This window comes from Ursus maritimus, unplaced genomic scaffold (assembly GCF_017311325.1).
Source record: "Ursus maritimus isolate PB19 unplaced genomic scaffold, ASM1731132v1 scaffold_18, whole genome shotgun sequence".
NCBI lineage: Eukaryota > Metazoa > Chordata > Mammalia > Carnivora > Ursidae > Ursus > Ursus maritimus.
In genome coordinates this window covers 27,897,088-27,923,214 of record NW_024424230.1, presented here as the reverse complement: position 1 = coordinate 27,923,214, position 26,127 = coordinate 27,897,088, and the positions used below count along the sequence as shown (strand labels likewise).

The following is a 26,127-nucleotide window of genomic DNA, read 5'->3' as shown; positions in this document are numbered from 1 at the left end:
TATATATGCTGTATGTATAAACAATATGGAGAGATTTGACATTGGGCTGATCTGCTTTGCAATAATTGTGACTTGACCAATTAGAAATAGTACCCAGGGACAAGCATTCCTAGTAGTATGGACCATTAAGAACCACTACTTTTCCTCTTTCATTCTTTCCCCACCAATGATATATCTTAACATATCTTTTTAATTCTCTTAGGAAATGTTCATTCTCTGGTTACCAACTCACTTATAAAACCTAGTTATTCTGACTCATGTCCCTTTCATGGGCTCATGTCCCTTTGGAGCTCCATAGTTCACTATGGTAGCCTTTAGCCACATGTGGCTATTTAAATTTGAATTAATCAAAATTAAATAACATTTCAGTTGACCTTGAACAACAGGGGGCTAGGGGTGCTGAGGCTCCATGTGGTCAGAAATCCACATACAGGGGCGCCTGGGTAGCGCAGTCGTTGGGCGTCTGCCTTCAGCTCAGGGCGTGATCCTGGCGTTCTGGGATTGAGCCCCACATCAGGCTCCTCTGCTGGGAGCCTGCTTCTTCCTCTCCCACTCCCCTGCTGTGTTCCCTCTCTCGCTGGCTGTCTATCTCTGTCAAATAAATAAATAAAAAATCTGCAAAAAAAAAAATGCACATACAATCTTTGACTCCCCCAAAACTTAACTACTAATAGCCTACTGGTGAACAGAAGCCTTACCGATAACATAAACAGACAATTAACACATATTTTGTATGTTATATGTATTATATGCTGTATTCTTGCAATAAAGTAAGCTAGAGAAAAGAAAATGTTAAGAAAATCATAAAGAAGAAAAAATACATTTACAGTACTGCGCAGTATTTATTGAAAGGAAAAAGTATATATAAGTGGACCCATGCAGTTAAAACTTGTGTTGTTCAAGGGTCAACCGTAGTTCAGTTCTTTAGTCACACTAGACACATTTAAAGTACCCAGTAGTTAGATGTGGCTAATGGCTACCACATTGGATAGTGCAGAGGTACCATATTTACATCACTGCAGAAACCCCGCCGCTTTCCCTCTCCCTCTCCCTCTCTCTCACACAGGAGTCTCATGTAAACTCTCATGTCCTTTCCTTCCATCACCTCTAACCAGCATGTATATTAGGCACTCGTTTGTACATAATAGAGTCTGACTAATTACTAACACTGTTTGCCATGTGAACATTTTATTTATTTTTTTTAAGATTTTATTTATTTATGCGACAGACAGCCAGCGAGAGAGGGAACACAGCAGGGGAGTGGGAGAGGAAGAAGCAGGCTTCCAGCGGAGGAGCCCAATGTGGGACTCGATCTCAGAACGCCGAAGGCAGACGCTTAAGGACTGCGCTACCCAGGCGCCCCGTGTGAACATTTTAATATGAATAAAACCCTTCAGCTAAATTGGGTTGGAGGCAAAGAAAGTGGAGGCAGAGGTAGAGTGGACTAGGGCCGGGTGGAGGTGGGTGGGGAGCCTTCAACGTGGCCTTTGAGCTGCCCCAAATCACACATGGTAAATAGGCATCTTCTAACCAGCATTTTCCTGTGAAAATGTTGAAAAATACAGAAAATTTGAAAGAATATGATGAACATCCATACACTGTTTACCATCAAAATTTACCAAATTTGATGACCCATTTGAAAAACCGATGCCAGGCAGCCTGACCATTTACTGCTACCTACTTCGGCAGGCATCTCCGAATAGCAAGGGAAGTCCCGTGCATACCATGTTCCCGTTACCCAACACAAGACATGAACACAAATTCCACATCAGTTAAACATTTACTCACACCAGATATTTCCATTGTAACCATTATTTCCATGTGAAAAGTGAGTTTTAGGTGCATGATGAGGATTTTGTTTCCCTCCTACTCTGAGCAGTGCCTTTCTGATATGTATACACCTGCTGTCTCACTCAAGGAGACCAGAGGATTTTATCTTCCTTTGGTTGCCCCTAGATGTCAAGGAGAAGGTGTATAAATACATCCCTATCTGATATTGCCGACAGTGCGGATCCCCTTCACTTACCAGCCTTCCTGGGAGAGAGCTTGTAAACCAAGCTACAGGGAGCCCAAGGGGGACTTTAGGGAGGTGACTCAGATGATGAAAGAGAGAAACAAAAGAAATGTAAGGAGCAACACTTGCCCTCAAAGACTTTATGAAATAGGCCAGGCTTTGGAAGTGGACAAATGCCATTGCCGTTATCATCATAACACCTGTCATTCACTCTCTTTTTCTCTTCAGTCAGCTTCCTACACCATCTTTGTCCCCAGTGCTTAACACAAACTAGCCACAAAATAAATGCTTATTGAAATTAAAATCTTAAAACAACCATCAGAACAAATTCATCTAATGTCACATGGTAGGTGCTCAGTGAATACCGTATTACTTAAATTGAATTGATTTATCAATCTCCTTTCTGAAAACTCTTTGACACTTAATACCCGTACTGCTCATTTGATGGTCTGAAGTTGTTATTTAATCCTTGACATTTCATTTATTTTTCCTTATATATAGCTTGCCTCCACATTGAATTATAAGGTCTGTTGGGCCAGGAGCCGTATCTTCTAATTCTTATTATCCTGCGTAAAACCTGCTACAGTGCTGAGTCTACAGCGGGCTATCCATACATATTTGCTGAATGGATGAATGGATGGATGAATAAATGAAGGAATTAGCAGAATTGAATCTTACAAACAGGAAATATAATTACTTTAGAGACCAGGTTTAGCGTGGATCTGTGCTACAAAATCTATGACACCACCTCTTTTTAAAAGACAAGGGTGAAATGAATGGCCCCTCTGTGGCCTACTTTTTCGTTTATGCATATGATTTCTGGACTTCTGACAACTTGTGTACACAAAACGTAAACACAAAGCTACCTGCCACTCCGTGCCTGGGGTCAGTGCTCACCTCTTCTGGGCTGGGCGTTTGTAGCCTTTATTCATTTTGCCTTGAACACCCAGCTCTTGCAGGTGTAACACTGTTGGTTTAAATGCCCTCCTTTGAGCATTTTTCTCATGTTGAAAGATGCCAAGTTGCATTATAAATGAAGCTTATATTACAAAAAAAAAAAAAAAATCCTCTCAAAATTTAAGGCCATTTGCACAGTCTTAGCAATGCAAAATCCTATAATTATCTGAAATTAGCTAAGCACACAGGCACAGGCTGCAATGGGTCTGACTTGATGACAGTTAATCTGGAAGAAGACCTGGTTATTTATATTAGTTAGGGTAGGCTGGACGGACTTAACAAATATGTGACAGTTCACGGCCAAATGTTTCTGGTCAGTGATTAGTACGTCTCCATGTAGTGATTCAGGGCCCCAAGCTCCTCCCATCTTGTGGCTCTGCCATCTGCCAAGGTCTTATCTCCTTGAATCAAATTAGAAAAACAAGAAAAAGGAACATGGCAGAGGGTATCCATTTCTCCAAATATTTGAGAAATGGCACACATCTCTTCTGCTCATATGCCACTTGCTAGAATTCATTCTGGGGGCCGTCTAACTAAAGGGAGTCTGGAAGATATAATCTAACAGCATGCCCAAGAAAGAGAGGAGTTGTTTTTCATGAAGAGCTAGCAATCTTTGATGCTGTTTTAGGTGACTTCAAAATGAAAAGGGTAAAAGGAAAACGTAAGCCCCATGAACAGAAGTATCAGAGTCTGTGGTAAGAGAGCCAATAGTTTTGGGAAAGTACACAGTTCCAGCAGTGGCCAGGTACCACATTTAAAGGGAATATTGAAAAACCAGTGCTGGAACAAAAGAGGACAAGCCAAGATGGTGGGAGTCCAAGAAGCATATCTAGAGGAAAGGATGAGTGAAATTAGAGATCTTTGGCCTGGGCAGGAGAAGTGGAGGAACACGTTTTTGTTTGCTGAAGCTCTAATAGAAGAGGAGGGCTCCAGAAGCTCCGGTTCCAGAAGCTCGAATGTTCACTCTTACAGAATTTAGGAGGGTAAGAAATATGTATCCCCAGGTCCTGTCACATTGCCTATAACATCTGAGACATTCAGTAAATATGTATGGATGGAAGTAATTAGTTAATTAATTACCAGGACCCAGATTTCCATGCTGGGTCCTGAGGGAGTTCCCTGACAACGAGGGTCTGACACCAAAGGCACGAAGGCTCTAACACGTCTAACACCAGGAGCACTGCAGCCTTGACGCAACAGAGATGCGTCAGTGAGACAGCGTTCACAGCGTTCAGCTTCCACTCGCTGGGGTCCCTGCAGCCCTGATTCAAGGGCGCATCCTCCCCGATCAAGCTTTTCAGAGGTGCTCTGTTGCCCTAGGTTCTAGTACTCAGGAGAAGTCACCCAGAAATGAACTGACCTGGAGATGTGACAGGGGAGTTTCTCAGAATGGGAAGATGCTTTTGGAAAACTCTTCGCAACCCCTTCCCTCCGAGCTGGTGCTACCATGGGCTGCAGTTTAGCGTCTGATCCCTGCAGACGTGGAGTTGTGCTGCCTGAGCGTCGGAGCTCGCAGCCCGGGGGCGGAATGAGCGCCTGGCCGCCCTTTCCTCTCCACGTGCCCTTGCGGCCATCCTGCGGTCCGGAGAGGTCAGTCACTGTGTGATGAACCCTCTGAATCCTCCTTCGGAAGCATCCAGGCTTTGTGTCCATGAGGTCACTAGCGCCAAGATTCCCGGAGACGCTGGCGGTCTCTGTCTTTCCAGCTGAGTAGAGACCGCTTGTGAGTCTTGGGACTCATTTAAGAGGAGGCTGAAACACCAGAATTGGACTCTGGAGAAGGCTGCAGGGAGGTGGCTCGGAGCCACCTTCTCCCTCTCCTGGTGAAGGCCTCAGCAGCAGCTGAAGTGACTAGCATCCACTCTGTTTCCTTAGTGTTCTTCACGTTCCTAGCAACTTTTTCACAGTTAGTTCACCAGGTGAGATTTGAAGGGAGAAAATACTTCCACAAAGATAAAGTTTTAAACAAACTACTCTTCAGATCTCCCTTTCATCAAGAGAGATGGCCAGAGCACAGAAAGAAGTGGCCTCCTTTTCTTTTTTCAGAAGAACGAAGAAATGCAGTATAATAAGAAGTGTCCCGAGTTGTGTTAGGAACCAAAATTCGGCTGGATTAGTTTTATATGTTTACTCATAGCTCTCTCTCTCTTTTCTAGACTTGATTTTAAATGGCTTCAAAGATAGATTAAACTTAACAAGATAGGAAACAGGAAAAGACACAAAAGAAGAATATGAAAATGGGAATATAAATTAATTTAAGTGACTAGACTATTCTAATCCTGTTTGGGTTGTCGGGTCAATGATTCTGTGACCCTGGTAATTCTCTTAAGTTCTTATTTTGCTTTTAATAACAGATTTAATGAAGTATAATTACACACCATAACATTCACCCTTTTGAAGTGTACGATTCAGTGATTGTTAGTATATTTGCAGATTGATGCAGTCAACACCGCTATCTAATTCCAGTACATCTTCATAATTTCCCCCCCCGCCAAAAATCCTCTATCCATAAACCATTACTCTTCCTTCTCTACCGTCTCCAGTCCCTAGCAACTACTAACCTACTTTCTGTTTCTACATTGGCCTGTTCTGGACAATTCGCATGAACGGAAGCACACAGTACGTGGCCTTTTGTGTCTGGTTTCTTTCACTTAGCATAATGTTTTCAAGGTTTATTTGTGCTGTAGTATGTATCAGTATTTCATTCTTTTTTATGACTAAAAAATATTCCATGATAAGGATACACCACATTTTATTCATTCATCAGCTGATGGACATTCGGGTTGCTCTCACTTTTGGCTTTCATTAAAAATGCTGCTGTGAGCAGTTACGTGTAAGTTTTATGTGAACCTGTGTTTTCAGTTCTCTTGGATATAGACCTTGGAGTGGAATTGCTAGGTCATAAGGTAACTATGTTTAGCTTTTTGAAAAAGTCCCAGATTGTCTTCTAAGGCAGGTACAGTGCTAGTAACAACACATGAGGATTTCCATATTTCCATGTCCTTACCAACACTTGCTCTTGTTCATCTTCTTTACTCATAGACACCCGAATAGATATGATGTGGCATCTCACTGTGATTTTGATGTGTTTTTTCCTAATTGCTAATGATGTTAAGCATCTTTTTTTTAAAGATTGATCTGTTTATTTGAGAGAGAGAAACAGCATGCGAATAGGGGGAGGGGCAGAGAGAATCCTCAAGCAGACTCCCCGCTGAGCGCAGAGCCCAATGCACGCGGGGCTTGATCCCTGGACCCCAAGATCATGACCTGAGCCGAAGTCGGACACTTAGCTGACTGAGCCACCCAGGTGCCCCATTTTTTAAAAGATCTATTTATTTGAGAGAGAGAGAGAGTTGAGCATCTTTTCATTTGCTTTTGGCTACATGCGTATTTTGGGGGGAGGAACCCCTATTCAAATTTTCACGCGTTTTTAAATTCAGTTACATGTCTTAATATTTTGTAGGAAACATCCTGAAATACAAGTTCCTCATCAGATCTATGAGTTGCAAATATTTTCTCTCATTCTGTGGGTTTTCCTTTTATTTTCTTGATGGTCACCTTTGAAGCACAAAAGTTTTTAATTTTGACAAAACCAATTTATTTCCTTTTTTTCTTGTTGCTTGTGTTTTGGTGCTGTACCTAAGACGGCTTTGCCTAACCACAGATCAGGAAAATGTACTCTTATGTTTTCAGGAGTTTTACAGTTTTGCTATTACATGTAGGTCTGTGGTCCATTTTGAGGTAACTTTTGTATATGGTGTGAAACAGGGATTCTACTACTTCTCCTCCTGCTGCATAGGTGGTGTATACAGTTGTCCCAGCACCATTCACTGGAAAGAATTTTCTTCCCTGTTGTATTACCTTAGCACATTAATCTAAAGTCAATAGGCAATACATGTAAGAGTTTATTTCTGGACAATCAATTCTATTCTATTGATCTGTGTGTCTGTCTGTAGGTCAATACCATGCTTCTTGATTTCTGTAGTTTGTAGTAAATTTTGAAATCAGGAAGTGTGAGACTTCCAACTTTGTTATTTTTCAAGATTGCTCTAGCTATTCTCGGTGCCTGACATTCCCACAGGAATTTTAGGATCAGCTTGTCAGTTTCTGAAGAAAAAAAAAAAGCGGGGGGGAGAGTCCTGCCCTAGGTCTTTTAGGCCTCCATTTTCTCATCTGTTTAAAAAGATCGATGACCGGTGCGCTGTGGAGTTCTTGTGCAGCCCTGAAGGACATGAACTTGCTTTAAGTGTTAAAAATACTAAACTAGGGGTGCCTGGGTGGCACAGCGGTTGGGCGTCTGCCTTCTGCTTGGGGCGTGATCCCAGCATTATGGGATCGAGCCCCACATCAGGCTCCTCCACTATGAGCCTGCTTCTTCCTCTCCCACTCCCCCTGCTTGTGTTCCCTCTCTCGCTGGCTGTCTCTCTCTGTCAAATAAATAAATAAAATCTTTAAAAAAAAATACTAAACTAGTTAAAAAGAGATACTAAACTAATTTTAATCATCATTTTCAGAAAAGACCTCTGCTTTTGCCCTTCTTTTTTGTGCTTGCATGGTTCAGCCGTGACTGGCATGATCGCTGCCCTGCTTCTAGACTCCCTGGAAGCGATGGCGCCCTGCTGGTTTACTCAGGAGCCAGGGTGCTGCCGGCTCCCTCTGTTAGAATCACAAAATTCTGAGGCCGTACAGGGAAATGGCCTCACCTACCTAAAGGTGGGATAGGGTTACTGTCAGGGAAGAGAGAAAGGAGGAGCAATTGGCACTAAGGAAAAATAAGGAGCAGTGGAGACCTTCTTTGGCTGCTGGCGGCACATAGAGAATTAGACCACAAATGGGTCTGTCTCTTGAGAGGTTGGTATCTGGAGATACCTGGAGTTCCCTGCTCCTGCAGACTCCACCCCACTTCAGGGGGGACAAAACCGGTTACTAGAATAGATCAGAATCCAAGGATCCAGTCCGGGGCTCTGTGCTTGGCTGACTTTCATTCCGATTGCAGACTCCGAATGCAACCCAGAGCAGTGAGACAAGGGAGACCATCTTGGTCAAGGCCCAAGGCTGTGAGGTTTTCTCATGCAGGCTGCCCTTTTGAACTTGGGACAGAGTGGCGTAGCCTTCCTGCTTTGGAGCTGGACTCAGGGCGACTAGAAGCCAAGAGCAATCCAACCACAGCTCTTCCTTCTCCTTTCCTCTTCCTGCTATTTAGAGTAACTAATGTCATCACAGTTACATTAGCTAAGTGTGTGGAAGGTAGGACACTATGTTATGTGCTTTGTATGCAGTATGCTGTGTAATTATAACCACAGCCCTATAAAGTCACCACGGTTATTATTATCCCCATCTTCCAGATGACAAAACTAAGGCATGGTCAGAATTACGGAGATTTAAAGGAGACATGTCCAGGATTGATCTGAAAGACACTACGTCAGAGTTTGCCAGGCATTTCTTTCTCTTGTCTCTTTTGGTTCAAATGAAATTTTATCACTTTATCTATATCTGGTGATCACAGAATCAGCTTTCAGCTCTCAGAAATTAAAAGACGCTCAAGGTTCTAAATCCCATGGCTCCAAGGAAATATGTTCCAAGTCCCCTCCAGATCGCACTATGCTCTCCCTTCTCTGAATTCCTGTTGTATTTATAAAGAGCTGGCACTGATTTCATAACCACTGGACGAGGTGGTCTGGAGGCAGTGGTGCACCTGCCTTCTGGGTTGCCGGCATCGGGGACAGTGCCCAGACAGTGCCTCGTCCTCTCCAAGAACGTTTCCGATGGTGAGCAGGTGGCTCTCCATCAGGATGCGCTGACTTCATTCTGTGGCCTTCCTGGTGTAACCCGCCGTCAACACCACCGCTGTCTGGTAGTAACAAGACACCCTTCGGTGTCACCCTAACCGTGAAGGACTGATTCAAGAGACAGTGATGGAGCGAGGAGAGCAAGGGAGGGCCAGGGAAAGGGAGCTGCTCTTGGGGCCCTTTTTCTCCCTTTGCTGTTTCATTCAGACCAAACCCGCTTTTCCCAGACCTTTGTGTCTTTGATGGAGTCAAGAAGATGAAAGGAGCTTGTTCCAGGACTACGCAGAGCATATACCTATTGACTGACTTCCCCCTAAGTAAACTGAGCTGGATTAACGTTCTGCCCCATGTTTGTTAAAGCGCCATGCCCATATATCCGCGAGCAGGTAGGTGTCCTGCCAAGGTCAGTGTCGGAGGTACCTGTGACAATGAAGCCTTCCTGTCCTTCTTGGCAACCCTTCTCCTCCCAGGGGAAATGCAATCTCTTGCCCCGGCTGCCTGCAAACCGGCAGGGTTTTTGTTTGTTTGTTTTGTTCTCTAAGTACACACAAGAGCTTCTGGTTTGATTTGATGTTGTCGGCAGCCAGAAGGGGTTATTTCTCCTTTTAGATCCCATCTAGTGCCTCTTCACAGGGAATTCTAGGCTCTGACTGTGCCACAGCCAGTCCTGTGCGTTTTCAGTTTACAGGCCTCGGGGTTGCCCCCCCCTCCCCCTCCCCACCCGCTCTGCATGGTTGGCATTTGCGAGGCTTTGAAGTGATGGGGAGGGTGATGCCAGGAGTACCGTGGGTATTGATATGGCCCTTGGGTCTCCCCCACATCCCTGCGTGTGTACCCGCATTACTGCTTTGTAACACCAGCTATCTGAAAGTGTGATTGCTTTTGAAAAGAGAGGAAAAGTGAGAGAGCGTTTCCGTAAAATCAAAACACCATTGGGCCTGGCCCTGAATTTGAGGTGAGGGTGAGGGAAACTGTATCTGTGCCAAGAGGCATTTTGGTTCACCATGATCGCCCCCGTTCTCTGTAGCTCACTGTGGCTACAGTCACCGAAATACCACAAACACCCCAAGTGGGACCTGTCTTGGAGTGGAGAGCAGGCAGAGAATTGGGAGCTGAAGGGCCCTGAGAGAGCCATTGCGCTGCCCTCTTGCCCTACAAATGATGTTCTCCAGTGAGGAAATTAAGTGACTTTCGAAGACTCTCCATAGAATCCGGGTTAGAACCGGAAGCTGCGTCTGCTGCCTGCCAGCCAACTGTTTTCAGAGCACCCTCGAGTTTTGTTTTGATTCTTAACAAATCAGGAGCCCTTCATTCAGGCTGACAATGGCTCCTTCCTGAAAGCTAGCTTCCCCCTCAGCCCCCTTCTCTTATTATGAGTGGGCTCCAAAACAAAGAGCTTTATCTCCCCAGTGCTAAGGCAAAGCAATTGCGTTGTTGAAAACAGGGTCTCATCAAAGGGGTGGAAATGATGCCACCCACCTGGGCCTCCCACCGTTAGGCAGTAATGCTCTCCCGCCGGGCTCTCCCTCACATGTCTGAATTCTCCCAGCACACCCAGCCCTTACTAGGAGCCTCTGAGCTCTCCCGTGGAATTCCTCATCATAAAGGGCCTGATGTACACTGTTCAGCTTCCCATGTCTTTTCTCTAGTAGACGTTGTACCAATATTCACCATTGCCTAATTACATGCCGGGGACTGGGACAGACACTATGGGGCAGGCACAGATTTATAGGCAAGTCTCAAGGCTCGTGTCTTGAGCTTCTTGGAGCTCCTGCCCTCAAGGCTCTCTCATGGTTAGATTCAAGTGTAAACTCCCTAATTCAAACCATTGGCACTGTGGGTGTCCTGAGAAAGGAGAGAAGTGGATGGAGTCTGTAGTATCAGCTTCAGGGAAGACCATGGGTGGAGGTAGGGCGGGACTGAAGGGTGGTGTGTGTGGCCGGAACACATAGTGAAGGAAGGGCCTGGAGAACAGAGAGGAATGCTCTTGGAAAGGGCTAGAGCAGGAAGGAAAGTGGTTTTCCTGCACTCCAGCAAGGGAAGGGCTGGACCATGAGCTCACTCTGGCTGCCCCTACCCATTCAAATTAGAGCCTTGCCGTGCCACTGAAGCAGTAAGGAGAATGTGTGTCTCCGCCATGGTCAACCCAGAACTGAATGTTGTTTCCAGTGTGCTGTCACAGACATCTTTGAGTGGCCCACGGTGACCACAGCTGGCCGCGTGAAGGTCAGGGTGACACAATACTATGGCCGGACCCATTCTATTTTTAGTTACTAAGGAGGATTGGTTGCATTGGTTTGTTTTCTGTTTCCATCCTCCCTCTACTCCTTTCTCAGCCTTTTGCAGTAGGGAACTTGCATGCCATTCTGGTGAACTTAACCAGACAATAGAGGGCTCAGGACGAGTTCCCAGACGTGGCCTTATGGTGTCTGTAGCTTTTGTCCTTAGATGGGGGACAGACTCTAGGCTGGCAGCAGAGTGTCTGGAGCTGCAGAAGCTATCCTCATCGCCCCTAGCCCAGCCGAAGACATGCCTTTGTTTCATGTTCTTTGTGTGTGGTTTCCTTTGGCTACTTGTAAAGGCTTTGCACAGATGTCAGTTCAAAGAAAATTGCATTATCATGAGTGTCATTCAGAACTTGACCATCACTATTAGCTGTTGATTATACGGACAGAACTTAATATGGAGCAAGGCCCTGCCCTCTAGGAAATATTCTGTTCTTAGCAACACAGCGTACACTTGAGTGACTGGGGAGATCATGCATTATATTTTGTTTTGCCATTTCAACACTCAGGTTTGAAGTTTGATTTCTAGTTTGATTTAGTTTGTTTTTCCTGGACAGGATCAAGGTCACAGTTTCTCTATATGGCAGGGAAAGGTTGGCAGTAAATGAATGGATTTGGCACTGTCTTTGCTCTTTGAGTGGACTATCACCTTCTAGATTCAAATAGAAGGAGAGAGATGTTTTCCTAAGAATCTGTGCAATCAAATGATGATAGGAGTGATAGGGACAGATAAGAATGGGATGCCATCAGATGTTACTGTTTAGACCAGGTTTGGGACTGGGTTAAGGTTTTTTTTATTTGTTTTGTTTTGTTTTTAGAACATTAAATCTGGAAGGAGCCTAAAATGTCATCATGACTAATCCCTTCATGTTACACACAAAGTAATTTAGCGACAGAAACAGGACTTGAAACTGGGCTTCAATTCCCAACCTAGTGATCTTGACAATAAGCTTTCTCCGAGCACTGTTATGCCAAGACTACCCAGGATCACATTCTGACAATCGATGCCTTAGCACCTGGCTCATGGAATGTGCTCTGATTTTTGAAATCAAGGCCTATTTTAATTCCTTCATGCACCATAGACAGCGAAGGAGTCCATTAAAAAAATATTAAAGTTTACTAAGTAAATGGCTCAGATTGTGACTGATATCATTACAGCATTGTAAATGTGTACATTAAATTGATTTGAATATAATTGTGGAAATAATATATTGAAGAAATATTGTCTACTGTATCCCTAAGTTGGCAGCCAGAGATTCCTGATATAATGGGGCATCCTCAAAGGAGCATGTAGGAAACATTTGCCCACTGTTTCTTCCCTCGCTCCATTATGCACCAGATGACTGCTGTCCAAGCAGTTCTCTCGATTTCAGAAATATACTCAAGGACTAGTCCCCAAAGGATGTGTGGGGTTTCATTTGGTGACTCAGAGAAGCATTATAAAACCACTTTTTTTTTTTCCAGTTAAAAGGACAGTATCAAGTGGAGGGTACAAGACATTCAACTAACCAGTGAGTCATTTAATAAGTATACACAGGTATTTAATAATGTGCCCAGCCCTATGCTAAACACTGGGAATTTAAGAGTGAGCGTGACCCTAGACCTCAAGGGGTCAGAGCATTGTTTGGAAGAAAAGAAGATATAAACCCATAAATATAATAGTAAATTATTAAGGGTTTGTGTTAGGGTTCTCCAAAGAAACAGAACCAATGAGATATGCATCAATATACAGAAGGAGATGTATTCTGTGGAGTTACCTCAATGATTGTGGAGGCTGGTAGAAAGCTGGTGGCGGGGGGTTCCAATCCAAACCCAAGGCCCAAGAACCGGGGGAGCCAATGGTGTATGTTTGAGTCCAAGTCCAAAGGTATAAGAACAAGGAGTTGCAGTGTCTGAAGGCAGGAGAAGATGGATATTCTAGGTTGAGCAGAGAGCAAATCCACTCTTCCCCTGCCTTTGTGTTACAGTGGGGCCCTCAACAGACTGGATGAGGCCTATTTATGTTGGTGAGGGCAAGTCTTAGTCTACAGATTCAAATGCTAGTCTCTCATCTAGAAATCTCCTCACATTCACACCCAGAAATAATGGTTCACCAGCTCCCTGGGCATTCCTTAGCCCAGTCATGTTGACCCATAAAATTCACCATCAGAGGGCTCACATGTTCAGTATTGACTAATTGTATCAGTCAGATGCTAGCTATTTGAGGTAAGACGTGGTTAAACAAGAATCAAGCGCAAGCGTCAGGCAGATACCAGAGCTGGGTTTTACTGAAGTGTAATGTGGTTAGATTAGGGGAAAGGGAAGCTGGGAAGGAGTCCTACTCATGCACCTACTCCACTTACTGAGCGCCCTGGGCAAGGCACTTCATGCCTCTCGTTTCCTCTGTCCTTCTGAGAAGCCCACAAGGTAGCTGTTGTGATCCTCATTTTACAGATAAGAAAATGGGTCAGGGAGACTAGACACTCATCCCCTATCACCCCACTAGGGCCTAGGAGTTAGGATCCCAACCTAGTAGACAACTCCGAGAAGTTTCCCCTCAGCCACACTCTTTCCCTTTCCAGTCATCCCATCAGTGCTGTTCTCAGTCCAAACAAACACCTGTCCTTTTTCTGATTTCCCATTTCCAGACTGACTGAAGTTTGTGTGACCAGGAATCCCGGTTCCACAACGAAACATTCCTCAGAGTTTTCTCATAGAGAAAAATCCACTGCCTGCTGCCCCCAGATGTTTCTTTCCTTCCTTCCATCTCTCTCTCTCCCTCTCTCTCTCTTCCCCCCCCCATTTCTCTCTCTCTTTTTTTTCATTCCACAAATATTTATTAAGTTCTCAAACCCTCAAATTTCCTAACATAATTTGTGTCAATATGGTTCCAGTCCAGGTCACAGGGGAATCTGATACTGAGACGCCACCTCATGTCTGCAGATGCAGTATGAATTGGTGTTACCCTATTTGGGGAATGTGGGATAAAGTGTCCAAGAAACAGCCCAGACGTAGAGAGCATATTTTCAGAGCAAGCAGTATAATGAGGTTGAATGAGTCCTAAACTATGTCAGGAAATCTATATTTAACTCTCAACATTGCTATGACTTCTCTCCATCTCAGAGAAGTTGTTTGAGCCCTTTATGCTGTACTTTTCGTCAAGTATAAAATGGGACTGAGAATTCCTTCCTTTTTGAACTTTACAGGGGTGTTGGGAGGCATGAGAAATTATGGGTGAAAACTGTCCCAGAAAGTGTGGACCATCCTGGGTCCAGTGACACTTACTTGCCGAATGAGCTGCTTTCCTCGTTCCCAGACCTCATCAACACGTGGCTACTGGCCAACTTGCCAACTCATTGACTACACCATGCTCTATTAATTGACTCTAGGGAACCCCATCAAAGGAAGAAACTAATAGATGTAATGGCTTGGAGGTAGCCCCATTCTCCAGAGAACCTCCTGAATGTCCCTCTGAGTGGACGTCAGGGGAAGGACACCCTCCTCAGGATGCTGTGTGGGGTAGAAAGAGCTTGGGCCAAAGTGCCTGTAAGCCAGTTGAGCTGGCAGGGTGGCTTTGCACCTGCCCTTTCTCTCTAGGCCTCAGTTTCCTTATTTGTAAAATGAAGGATGATTAACTGATTCAGTGGTTTTGAAGGGTGCTCTCCAAGGGGCCTGTAGGGTCCACTTCAGGGCCATTGCCTGGGGAGAGATGATTTAGTGCAGGATAATTGGGAGCATTTCCAGCCCTCTGATCCCTCTGATAAGGCTCAGGCCTTATCTTCTTTATTTGTTTATGTTCCAGCTGAGATTTCATATAAACCAAAGATTACAAAACTGAAAAAAAAAAAAAAAAGTTGTGGTTTTTTTTTGTTTTTTTTTTTAAAGCATGGGGTAAGGTGATATTTAAAATGCCTAACTCTCTGGTTCTATAATCCCAGTTAATGAGTGAGTTATCTTCTGTCCCCTTCCCCCAACCATGAGTAAGTGCAAAGGGTTCAACGCTTTGACTTCTCCCCAGCCACTCCCAGCAGGAGGGCTGGGGCTCTGACTCCTAGCTTCAGGGATTTCAGAGTCCCCCAGCACACTCCGCACCCTCTCCTGCTTGTTCCCCGGGCTGCCGGGGTCCACCTCCTACATGGAGGCTGGGGGGTGCCCTGCTGTCCTTGCTCTCTCTGCACTCACAGCCAGTGTGCAGCAGGACTCTGGGGTGCCACGCTCCCAAGGGTTGACTGCAGCATCGGGGTGACTTTTGGGACTCTTGGGAGCCAGGTGTGGAGAAGGAAGGAGGAGAGGAAGGCCGTCCTGAACACGCCTGCCCTTGCTGCTGTGGGTTCGCATCTCGCCCAGAGAGCCTCATGGAGCGCACGTGTCCTTACATGGACTTGTTCGCCATGGCCTGCCTGGAGCACGCTGCCCTCGGCTTGTATTTTTGGCGAGCTTCGTGAAGTAGAGGAGACGTTTGAAAGCCAAAAATCCTTCCCGGTGCTGCCGAGCCATCCATACTTTCCTCTCCATAAACAGTTGTCAGAATTTGATTAAATGAACCCCCACACACCATCTATTTCAAAATAATAATCCACGGGACAGCCCGTACCTCTGCATAATGTGTGTTTGCACTGGGATCTGGTCCTGGTGCTCTGGTGGTGCTTCTCAGGGGCACGCACTTGTGGGCAGGGTTCACCAGGGTGGAGGGAGGGCCTCCGCCTGAGGAAGAGGGGCTCGGGCTTACCTGGAGTGCTCTGGGGCTCAGCTTCCCTCCTGGGCCAGGGCTTCTCCACGGAAGGCCTCCTCAGCCTTGGCCTGACGTAGATCCTGCTGTGAGAGGCTCCCAGTGCAAAGAGCACTGGACTGGGAGTCAGGAGAAATGGAATTGATCCTGCCTGACCGCTAACAAGCCACCGGGCTGCCAAGAAAGGGAAGAGATTGCTGTGAGCGCCACGGGCGCTTTGTTATTGGCGTTGTTGAAGCCCGGATGACTGGCCGCTGCTCGGAGATGCCAAGGGAAGGAACCCAGGTTGGACCAAGTAGCCTCAGATGTTCTTTGCAACTGAACATCGCCCATTCTGGCCATTTTGCTCAACTTCACGTAATCCGCGGAATTGTTAGAATGAACAAAATGGCGTATCCAGAAATAGCTGACCACAAGAACATGGCAGGGGGGTGTGAGAGTTTGTATTCCAGCTATCAGCTTTAAACCCGAGTTGATGTCTGAGCTGCACCCCACAGATGGCCTCATTGCCATCTTAGTGGAAACTTCACTCTTCCTGGATCAATTAACTGAGATTATGACAGCTATCAGCGGCCTCTTCCCCTAGGGCCTGCTACCTGCCAGCCCCACTTTGGATTTTGTCAGAGGTAAAGACGCAGCAGAGGCACCATAGCTGGTCCCAGCACCGCTATTGTGTCCATGTGTCGAATGACACCTGTCCCTGCAGTAGACCATGAGCTCCACATGGGCAGAGCCACGCCCACTTCCTTTCCCACTGTGTACCCATCATCTAGCCCACAGAATCTCACATGGAGGGGCGCCCGGGTGGCTCCGTCGGTTAAGGTCCAACTCTGGATTTCAGCTCAGGTCATGATTTCAGGGTTGTGGGATCGAGCCCTGCCTGTATCTGGCTTTGTGCTCAGCATGGAGTTTGCTTGCTCGTCTCCCTCTGCTTCTCCCCCTGTACTCGCTCTCTCTTCCAAATAAATAAATAAATAAATAAATAAAATCTTTTTAAAAATCTTACATGGAGTTAGTGCTTGGTAAATATTTATTGAATAAAAATAAAATACACTAGGAGAATTGAGAACTAGGGATCTGACTCTACATGTACTACTTGTTAGGACAAGTGTCCATTTTAGTTAGGTCTCTGCTTGCGTGTCACTTCCTCAGAAAGGGGATCCCAGACCAGCCTGTGTCAGTCAAAGCCTCCCATTTTTAAACTTTGTCTTCATAGTTTTATTTTTGTTTTAATAATTAATTATTATTGTTTTAATTTTGTTTTATTTTTATCTTAATAATTAATGTCCACCGATTAATTAATATATATATGCATACACACACACACACACACTACATGTGCTTGTATGGAAATACACATGCGTGTGTATATATCAGACATACGTATGTGTATGTGTGTGTAAGTATAACACATATATAGATGTGTATACAGTTTTCTGTTTGTATTTCTATCTCCCTTCTCCCCACTCGAGTATAAGCTTCATTCCTACATCTAGAATGGGACCTGGCAACTAGTAGTTGCTCAAAAAGTGTCTCTTGAATGAATGAATGAATGAATGAATGTTTATGAGACAAGATGGACTTGGGTTGAGTCTTTAAAAACTGATTATCCTGGGGCGCCTGGGTGGCACAGCGGTTAAGCGTCTGCCTTCGGCTCAGGGCGTGATCCCGGCGTTGTGGGATCGAGCCCCACATCAGGCTCCTCCGCTAGGAGCCTGCTAATAAATAAATAAATAAATAAATAAATAAATAAATAAATAAATAAATAAAAACTGATTATCCTTTGACTAAGCCCCCAGGAGAGGGAGAAGCCTGTAGATGAAGGGTGGCAAGATCAAAAGCAGGTTAGTGAAAAGAAGCATAGCAAGAGCCCAGTGGTTTAAAAATAATACCCATGTTGATTTATTATCATATGGGTGGCTGACAGTTGTCAGCGGTTGTCCAGTGTGGTTTGCAGCTTCTGCCAGGAGCAGCCATGAAGGACCCTGCCACGTGGGTTCAAGCCCTCAAGGACAACAGCCACTTGCTGGGAGTCTGAAAATCTCCTCCACTCAGGCTTCCCTGGAACGTAGGTCTTGAGAATATTGTAATAGATTAGCTAGGAATCGTTCCCAGCATTGAGACAGTCACCTTCACTTTTTGCAAATGATTTGCTTGCTTACCCATTGTTCAGCTTTCCCCTTTGTCCTCGTGTGCACTCAAATGTACCTACTAGAACATTACTAGTAACAGGGATATGGTCTCGGGGAAACTGAGCCAAACTGACGAGTCTGAGGTGTACGTTTCAGTCCTTGCTCTATCATTAACTAGCTGGGTGACCTTTCTAGTTTTCGGTTTCCTTACTCATAAAGGGAGGTGATAGGGCTACATCAATTTTAAGACACTTTAATTCTCAAAGTGAACCTCAAATTCTACAGTAAAACCTGGACTTAGTAACGAAGGCAATTTCCAAACTCTACGGTCAGGCCCGTTGTGAAGAATCTACCTAAAATGTAATAAATGATGAGTAAATTCCCAAGCTAGTAGCAAAACTTGCACACATACTTGAAGGGGGAAGGAGTTGACTCTCCCCAGCATCACTGGTAGTGGGTGTCAAGGGCTAAATTCTTTTGAGGCTAAATTCTTGGGAGGCTAACCTAGAGCCTTGTGCCGGGGGCTGGACATGCCTGATGGACCTGGGGGAGGGGGTTGGGGGAGTGTTCCAGAGGCAGCAGGTCTTGGAGCAGCTGTGTTAGGGTGGCCAAAGGAAAAGCAGAAGGCCCGCGTGGAGCACTTCCAAACTAAGGTCTGTGCACTGGGGGAAGCCCGCGATCAAAAGAACAAAAATGCTTTGCTTTCAAACAGTGCTTTACAATTTCTGAAATGCCACTTCAATTTTTTTTTTTTTTAATCATCATAGTCAGTGCAGGTACTAAATGTTGTAAGGGATCCCCTCAAAAGATTTACAGTCCAGGAGGGAGAATGGTAACATAAGGCTGGCTGCGCTAAGTCCTGTAGGATATGCAGAACGAATATCGTGGGAGCCCAGCAGACAGAGGGATAAATGGCATTGTGAGGCTTTAGGAAGGAGGTGGCATTAGAGTTGACTTTCGCCAGATGGAAACCAGGCATGCAAGGGAAACAGAGAACGGCTTTTCAGGGTGGAGAGAACTATGTGGCCAGCGTCACACATAGAGGGTCCTTTATGATGGGGTCTGCTGCGGCGCGTGTGTTTCAGGATGTCAGTTAGCCTGGCAGAGGAATTTGAGCTCTATTCATGAGTCAAAGAGTAACCAGAAAAGACTTATAATCATAAGTGGTTACTTTGCTATGTAAAGATAAAATAAAGAAGCTTAAAGTAATCTCCGTGTTTTCCAAGTGCTTATAGTTTAGTATCGAAAAGAACACATACATATGAAGAGATGAAGAGAACATAAGCTATCTCTCCCAGGATCTCATGGGTTCCTCACTATAACCCTGTGTAAGGCATTGCCATGCCATTTTATACATATGGACAAATAGAGAAATAGAGACTCTCATAAGTGATTGCCCAGAATCCCTCACATATTAATTATAGAGCCAGAACAAGGGCTTGAACCAGAAGAAGCACAAAACTGATGGTCTTTCTTGTAAAGTATGTACTAGCCATGTCCACGAACCCCCACCAAGATCCTAGGAAGAGAGAGATTTTCTGTTGTATCAAGTGTTACCATGTGAACTACAGCCACTGTTGGAATGTAAGGTGCTGAAGGTTGCAAATTACCTTTATAAAGAGCTTCAGTAATTCTCTCTTCCTCCCCTCCCCCAGCTCCCTGGGGCTAGAATCTTAGCTGTGTGTGTCCCAGTTAAAAATCTCTTTTCCCTAGTTCTTTGAAACAGCTACAGTAAGGACAAAGGCTCTGTTTTATTTTTATTATTTATTTATTTATTTATTTGAGAGAGAGAGCACAAGCTGGGGGAGGAGCAGAGGGAGAGGGAGAAGCAGACTCCCTGCTGAGCAGGGAGCCCTAGGCTGGGCTGGATCCCAGAACCCTGAGATCATGACCTGAGCTGAAGGCAGGTACTTCACCGACTGAGCCACCCAGGCACCCTCAAAGGCCATGTTTTAATGACAGTTTTTCTTGCCTAGCTGAAGTGAGCCCCCCACGAGCAGACACATGGCATTGCTTTGCTTTCAACCCCTGGGTAAAGTGTCTCTCTTCTCTTAAGCTGAAGGGGCACAGAATCCATATGGCAGGAAATCTAATTACATGGCACACGTTCTAGCTTAAGGTACTGCCAGTTATAAAATATTGGAGAAGCAGAAGCATTAGGGTAGGTACTTACCAGAAATGATAGTGTTCTCCAAGTGATGAGAAGAGTGTTGGGATCCCTCTGGAGGGTAATTGATCCGGGCTCAGAGGTTTCACAGGTTGATCATCAAACCATGGACTATCACAGCCTTGAGAAGAGCCACTTTTCTAATTGCCATAAGCCAGCTGCCATGTTGGTTAGTGTGTAGCATGGAGCTGAGGTCACAATGCTTCAGATTTCTAGAATGGCAGTGCAGGGAAGAACTTTAGAGATCATCTCATCTGATCAAATGGTTTTATGTAAGGGGAAACGTACAGGAAACTGAAGTGAGTCACTGAAGATCAAAGATTATGACACCCTGGGCACCAAGAGGACATGTAACTTCCCCTGAATGTGTAGATTTCAGCTCAGTACTTTGTGTCGTATTAACTCCTTTTCTCCTGCACAATATGGCTGAGCACTCAATAGGCAAGGACAGTATTCCTATTTAACTGGCAAACCAACTGAGCTCAGAGATATGTGTGCCCATTTCACCAAGGAGTTAGCCTTGCGTTCTGCACCAACAGGCAAGTGTCCTGGTGCGATCGAGTCTTTACATGGCATTGACTCACAATCATTAGGCCATTTAATTGGGATACATTTGTCCTGAGCCAACCATGCTCTTTAAATTAATTATGAATTTCTGAGCTCGCTGACAAGTCAGAGTTACTGCATTTGGAGGCAGAATTGAGTAAAGTTTACTGGTTGACACACTATTGAGCCTGGAACGCTCAGCATTGAACAGTAAGTAAATAGTTACCTTCACACACTTTGCTCTCTTCCATCTATGGGCATGATCGAATCCTTAGCCTCCCCTTACAATTAGCCAGAGCTTCAAAAATTTGTCATTAGTGAAGATGAGATACCAAGTAAGTTAGAACCCACGATGCCTCTCTACCATGCCATAATGCCTCCTGCAAGAGCTAATGCAATCTAAAAAATAGAAGGAAGTATCTTTGATACCTTTAAGGAAGTAAGCCAGTAACTCTCAAATAATGGTTTGAGGGTTAGGAAACTAAGGTACTGGGTTATGTTTATAGAAGTTCTGTACCTGCCAAAGAGACCCACTCTCTAGACCTTTTTCTTTTTTTCCCATCTCCTGCCAAATTTCTGCTTTTCAGGAAATCCCTGTAAGCCTGCTTTTTATTTGGTTGCAGATAGACACAAATAGGAAAACTTCAGGATGACCCAGTCATGTATGTTGGACCCTTGAGACTGTGGCCTCCTTTCTACTGTGCTAAGAGGGCAACTGCCATCTAGTTAATAAATGATGCCAGGTTGGAGGTTAGGCACCTCTGAGCCCCCAGTTCTCCAGGCTCTTGTCATTCTGTTCTTCCCACTGATAAACAGGCTTTGGGATCAGGGAGTCAAATGTCATCCACAGCCGGGATTTTTTTGTAGAGTCAGCTCAGACAAACCCTGTAAGAAGTGGCTAGAGAGAGAAAATCACCTCAGCTTGTTTTAATGTCTTTCAGGAACGAGGTTTCTCGGGGTGCCTGGGTGGCTCAGTTGGTTGGGCATCTGCCTTCAGCTCAGGTCATGATCCTGGGGTCCTGGGATCGAGCCCCACGTCGGGCTCACTGCTTGGCGGGGAGCCTGCTTCTCCCTCTTGCTTTTCCCCTCCTCCTGCTTGTGCTCACCTGTGTGCGCTCTCTCTCTCTCTCTGTGTCAAATTAATTAATTAAATATTTGAAAGAAAAAAAGAGAATGAGGTTTCTCCTATTTCTTTAATCCTAAATTAAAAATAATTGTGGTTTAGCATTTATAATGGTGGAGCCGACATAAACCTCGAACATCTTCTATCACACTGGCCATTTTGTTTTATGGAGGGGGAAGCTGAGGCCCAGAGGGGCAGTGCGTGCACTAGAAATCAGGGTTCCTGATACTCCTCCTAATGCTTTCTGCCCACTATGTCTCGAACTGCCCTTGCCTTCCGGCAGCCAACTTTGCCAGTTTAGCGGGGCATGGGTTCACTCTGAAGAAACCTGCACCACCGCGTCCCAGGGATGTCTCAGGGCCAACTCCTTTGCTCCTTGGGGGAGAAACAGAGTCCCAAAATACATTGGTCATGCCTTTTGAGGAGAACTGGTTCATCTAGGTACCTCTTTAGTAAGTCACCTCAAGTATGGCATCAGATTTCTCCCAGATGGCTCAGAAGAGCACAGTCATTTCTTGAGAACCATGAGAGAAGGGAGCGACAGAACTTCAGAGATAGGGGGGCACAGCTTAGCTCTTTTTCCTTCTTGGGACTGTGCGAGGTTTTCTTTTCTTTTCTTTTCTTTTCTTTCTTTCTTTCTTTCTTTCTTTCTTTCTTTCTTTCTTTCTTTCTTTCTTTTTTTTTATTTCACCACAATGACCTAAACGTTCCAGGGCCTGTTTAATGGCTGAGAAAGTTGCTACAATCTTGCCTGGATTTTTTATTTTCAAAACCACAGTACCCAAGCTGTCTGGTACATACCCATGAGGCAGTAACCATAAAACAGAGGGACAATTAAATCTTAGTTCCATCTCCAGAATGTATACTTTTTCCCCCTGTAAATTCACACATAATAAAATATTTAAAAATGCTTTTCATTTCCCGATACATACAGAGCTGCGAGGGAGGGAGAGTAGGGGTGAGGGGAGGAGGGCAAACTGTAGCCTGCTCCAGAACTGGGACCCACTCAACCCGCAGACTCACAGCAAAGAAACGAGGCTGGGTAGTCAGGCTCCTTTTATGATGGGAGAAAGGACAGTTTTTATAGCACACTAAATAAAACCTGCTTTGGAGCTGGAAGTTTATTGCCAGAGTGGGGAGGGCTATTGTTTTGTTTTCAGTTTCCCTCCCACCTTCTCCCCTCCCTCCCTCCCTTTCAGCTAAGACAGGGAAAGATGGGTGGTAAGGTTTTAGGAGTCTTCAGTAAGTGCATAGGAAGAATATGATTTTTGAAGATAAACTAACACTTATCCTAACTTATCCCTGCTTCTCATGCTGATATTATGGGGAGTATGTTCGGCATTCTTGACTTTCCAAAATCATTAGAAGAGTTCTCAATCAAGCAATGGCAATAACTTGCATTTACGTAGTGCTTTATGGTTTCCAAAATGTTTTCACATCCATTAGATCCCCAGGGCATCCTGGAGAGGTAAGCAGGCCTGGAGCGATCATTGCTCTGTAAGAGAAAGAAAGATGGATGCCCATGGGGTTAAGTTACTTGCCTAGGTCACACCACTAGTTAAGGGTTGAGCAAAAACTGAAACTCAGATTGATTAACTAAAAAGGAAGTAAATTAAGATCCTTACCTGGGAAGTGGGGAGTTGTCAGGGTATTAGAATGAGGGAGAGGTAAAGCTAAGCCATCAGTGTGAATGTAGATGTTACAGAAAGTGGATTTCTGTTGACCCGCAGCTGCCAGTGGGACATGCCTTTGTCTTTAAAAGCCTTGTGTCTTGGTGCATCATCAGCAAAGGCAGGGAGAAAAAGACCTAACGTACTCAAGCACCCATGAGGCCGCAGAAGAAAGCTTTGCACCATAAGATTTTTACCTGATGGTTAGTGTAATTCCTCGGCAAGTGTGTGGACAAGGTGCCCCCCTTCTCTGGGATGCAGCGCCCTCTGAATAACAGCATGGCCCCTGAGGGGCTCTCCTGGCTCCCTTAGCCCCCATCTCTTCTTGGGTGTAGGGAATTGCTGAAAACCAGCCTGGAATTACCTGGCCTGAGACATGGTTAAGCCAGTGGGGCAAGGAAGGAGGTCCTCAGGGTAACTGCTGCCAGAACAGTTACTGGTGAGGCAGGTATCTGAGAAGGTGCTGACTTTAAGGAGCAAGTGGAATGTTCAAGGCCAAGCTCTCTAACCAGAGTTGACAAGGAGCTGACAAAAAGGCGGGCACAAAGTCTGAAAGACATGGTGCAGCAACAAGGCTGCATCTGCAGAAGCTCCAGGTTGGCCTCACCTTGGAGGCAGTTCAAAGAATCCAGAGCAAAGGGGAAGGTCCAGCAGGTGCACAAGACTCAGCAAAGTGCGTGGGTTTGCTGGAGACCCAGAGCATCACATTAGACCGGAGGGTTTCATGACAGTGCCTTGCGTCTCATCTGCTTGTGGAGGAGCTGTCAAGGGAAATAGAAAGAGCAGCTGGAGATCAGAGTCAGGAAACTATGGAACAACTCTGGCCATGAATATCTGTACGTGTTTAAACAACCCATTGTCTTCTAAGACTCACTGTCTTCATCTGCAAAAGGAGAAGAGGGTCTCCAACATCCCTCCAACTCTGAGATTCTATAACTTTGTGAGAGCCCATATCTCATCTATAATTAAATTTTTGTTTGTGTAATGAATAGTTCTACGATGAATCGAGTCAGATACATTAGACCATTGCCTAGTAGAGGCAAATGTAGGTTTTTCAGCCCACATCCAGATTTACCTGTCACCATTCAATGATGCCAACTGCCCACGGACAGGCATAGATAATAGGCGGTGCATCTTGTCCCCATGACTTTATAGCATGGCAGCACCCCACCCCAGAGTACCCCAGTGAGCACTCTGTACAAGGTCTGGCTTTCTCTGCTTTCGTGCAGGAGAAGCTGAAAACCCCTATTAAGCTAAATCATGACAGTCAAAGGCAAGTGGATGAATGTGTGTCCAATTTACAACAGCTAGACAATTGACTAACACTCTGAGATATTTGTACTCCAGGAAGGTACCAGGTACAACTGGAGAGACCAAGCAGCCATTTGGCCCAGAATGACTCTGCAGAATCATGACCAGTAAGTTTGCTTGGACTGGATTCTCCTTCAAACTAGTTAGTGTCACTGTGGTTATCCGAGACCTCCTCCCAGACCTGGAGGAGAACCACACCCCAGGAATTTTAGCTAAAACTCTTGTCAAAAAGGCTATGGAAATCACGAGGGGAAAGGGTGCAGTGACCTCTGACCCCATTTCTGATGGGTGGTGATAGCAGTAATCAACAACATCATGTCAGTAATAACTGGAGTTTGTTGAACACTTACTATGTGTTCTGGGATAACATGTTTACCAACATCTTATTTAATTCTTCAAACAATGCTATTAGGTAGGCGGTGTTACTTCCCCCATATTTCCCCATTTTAGAAGTAGAGAAACAAGTCTCAGGTCATGCAGGTGATAGGAGGCAAAGCTGGGATTTGAACTTCAATCCTTCTAATTCCTGAGCCTGAGCATGCCCTTAGGAATCCCTGCTGCACAGTGAGCACTGAGATAGCCCTGACCATGCATCGGGCACTGTTCGATATGCTCTACATAGATTGTTATCATTGAGTCGCTTGTTGACCTTAGGAAGTAAGTATATTATTATCCCCGTTTTATAGGCAAGAAACTGGGGCACAGAGGTTAAGTCACTACCCCAGGGTTACACAGCTAGTAAGACTTGGACTCAACTGAGATTTGAACCCAGTCATCTTAGCTCAGGAGTCTGTGCTTCTAATCTTAGCTTGAGTCCGTGCTCCTGAGTGTTCCACAGTTCTCTCCTACCACCTCTCAGAAAATAGATAGAAGACCATCCACAGGTGACAGGTGCCACGTTACCTTCAGCAGGAAGCCTGCTAGAGGAAGTTCAAGGGCACAGATTGAATAGGAGATACTGAGAGCAGTCAACATGGGTTGACATGGGGACCCACTGTGTTACACCAGGACCATCATTGTGCCCATTCCTGTCCACCCCAGACCTGAGCTTGTTCCTGCAGCACAACAGGAGCAAGAACGAATCTAACTCATCCCCCACCCACGAGGCCAGTGCCCTCAACCCTGCTTTGCCTCGCTGGCCTCTGAGAGCCGGTGTCGTCTTCCCAGACTCCTGCTGAACGAATGGTGTGCCGAATGCCCGCAGTTTGCTGTGTTTATGGGAATCTTTAAAAGCTGGATTTTCAGGCAAATTCAGCATCTTCATGACATTTTAGACTCAATTTATAATCAACGGTTATTTTAGCTCTAATGGCAAAAAGCACCAGTTTTGCAGTAAAAAGCATTTATGAAAAGGGAAAAAGGAAACGTGAGGTAAAGAGGAAAAAAAGACTTCTTTTCCTCCACCCTCTCCCATCTCCCCCCCCC

At 45.2% G+C, this 26,127-nt stretch overlaps 1 protein-coding gene and 1 long non-coding RNA gene across 2 annotated transcripts in view; one reads left to right on the top strand and one right to left on the bottom strand.

The window, feature by feature from the left end:
* SETBP1 (SET binding protein 1) overlaps positions 1-26,127 on the top strand; it is a 151,484-nt gene that overhangs the window by 31,089 nt on the left and 94,268 nt on the right. The gene's annotated exons all lie outside the window — the stretch shown is intronic.
* LOC103663712 lies at positions 1,262-20,300 on the bottom strand. Its single transcript, XR_568852.2, has 3 exons — positions 20,059-20,300; positions 15,754-15,927; positions 1,262-1,541 (listed from the first exon to the last, which is right to left on the bottom strand). It is a non-coding gene; the product is annotated as an uncharacterized LOC103663712 (long non-coding RNA).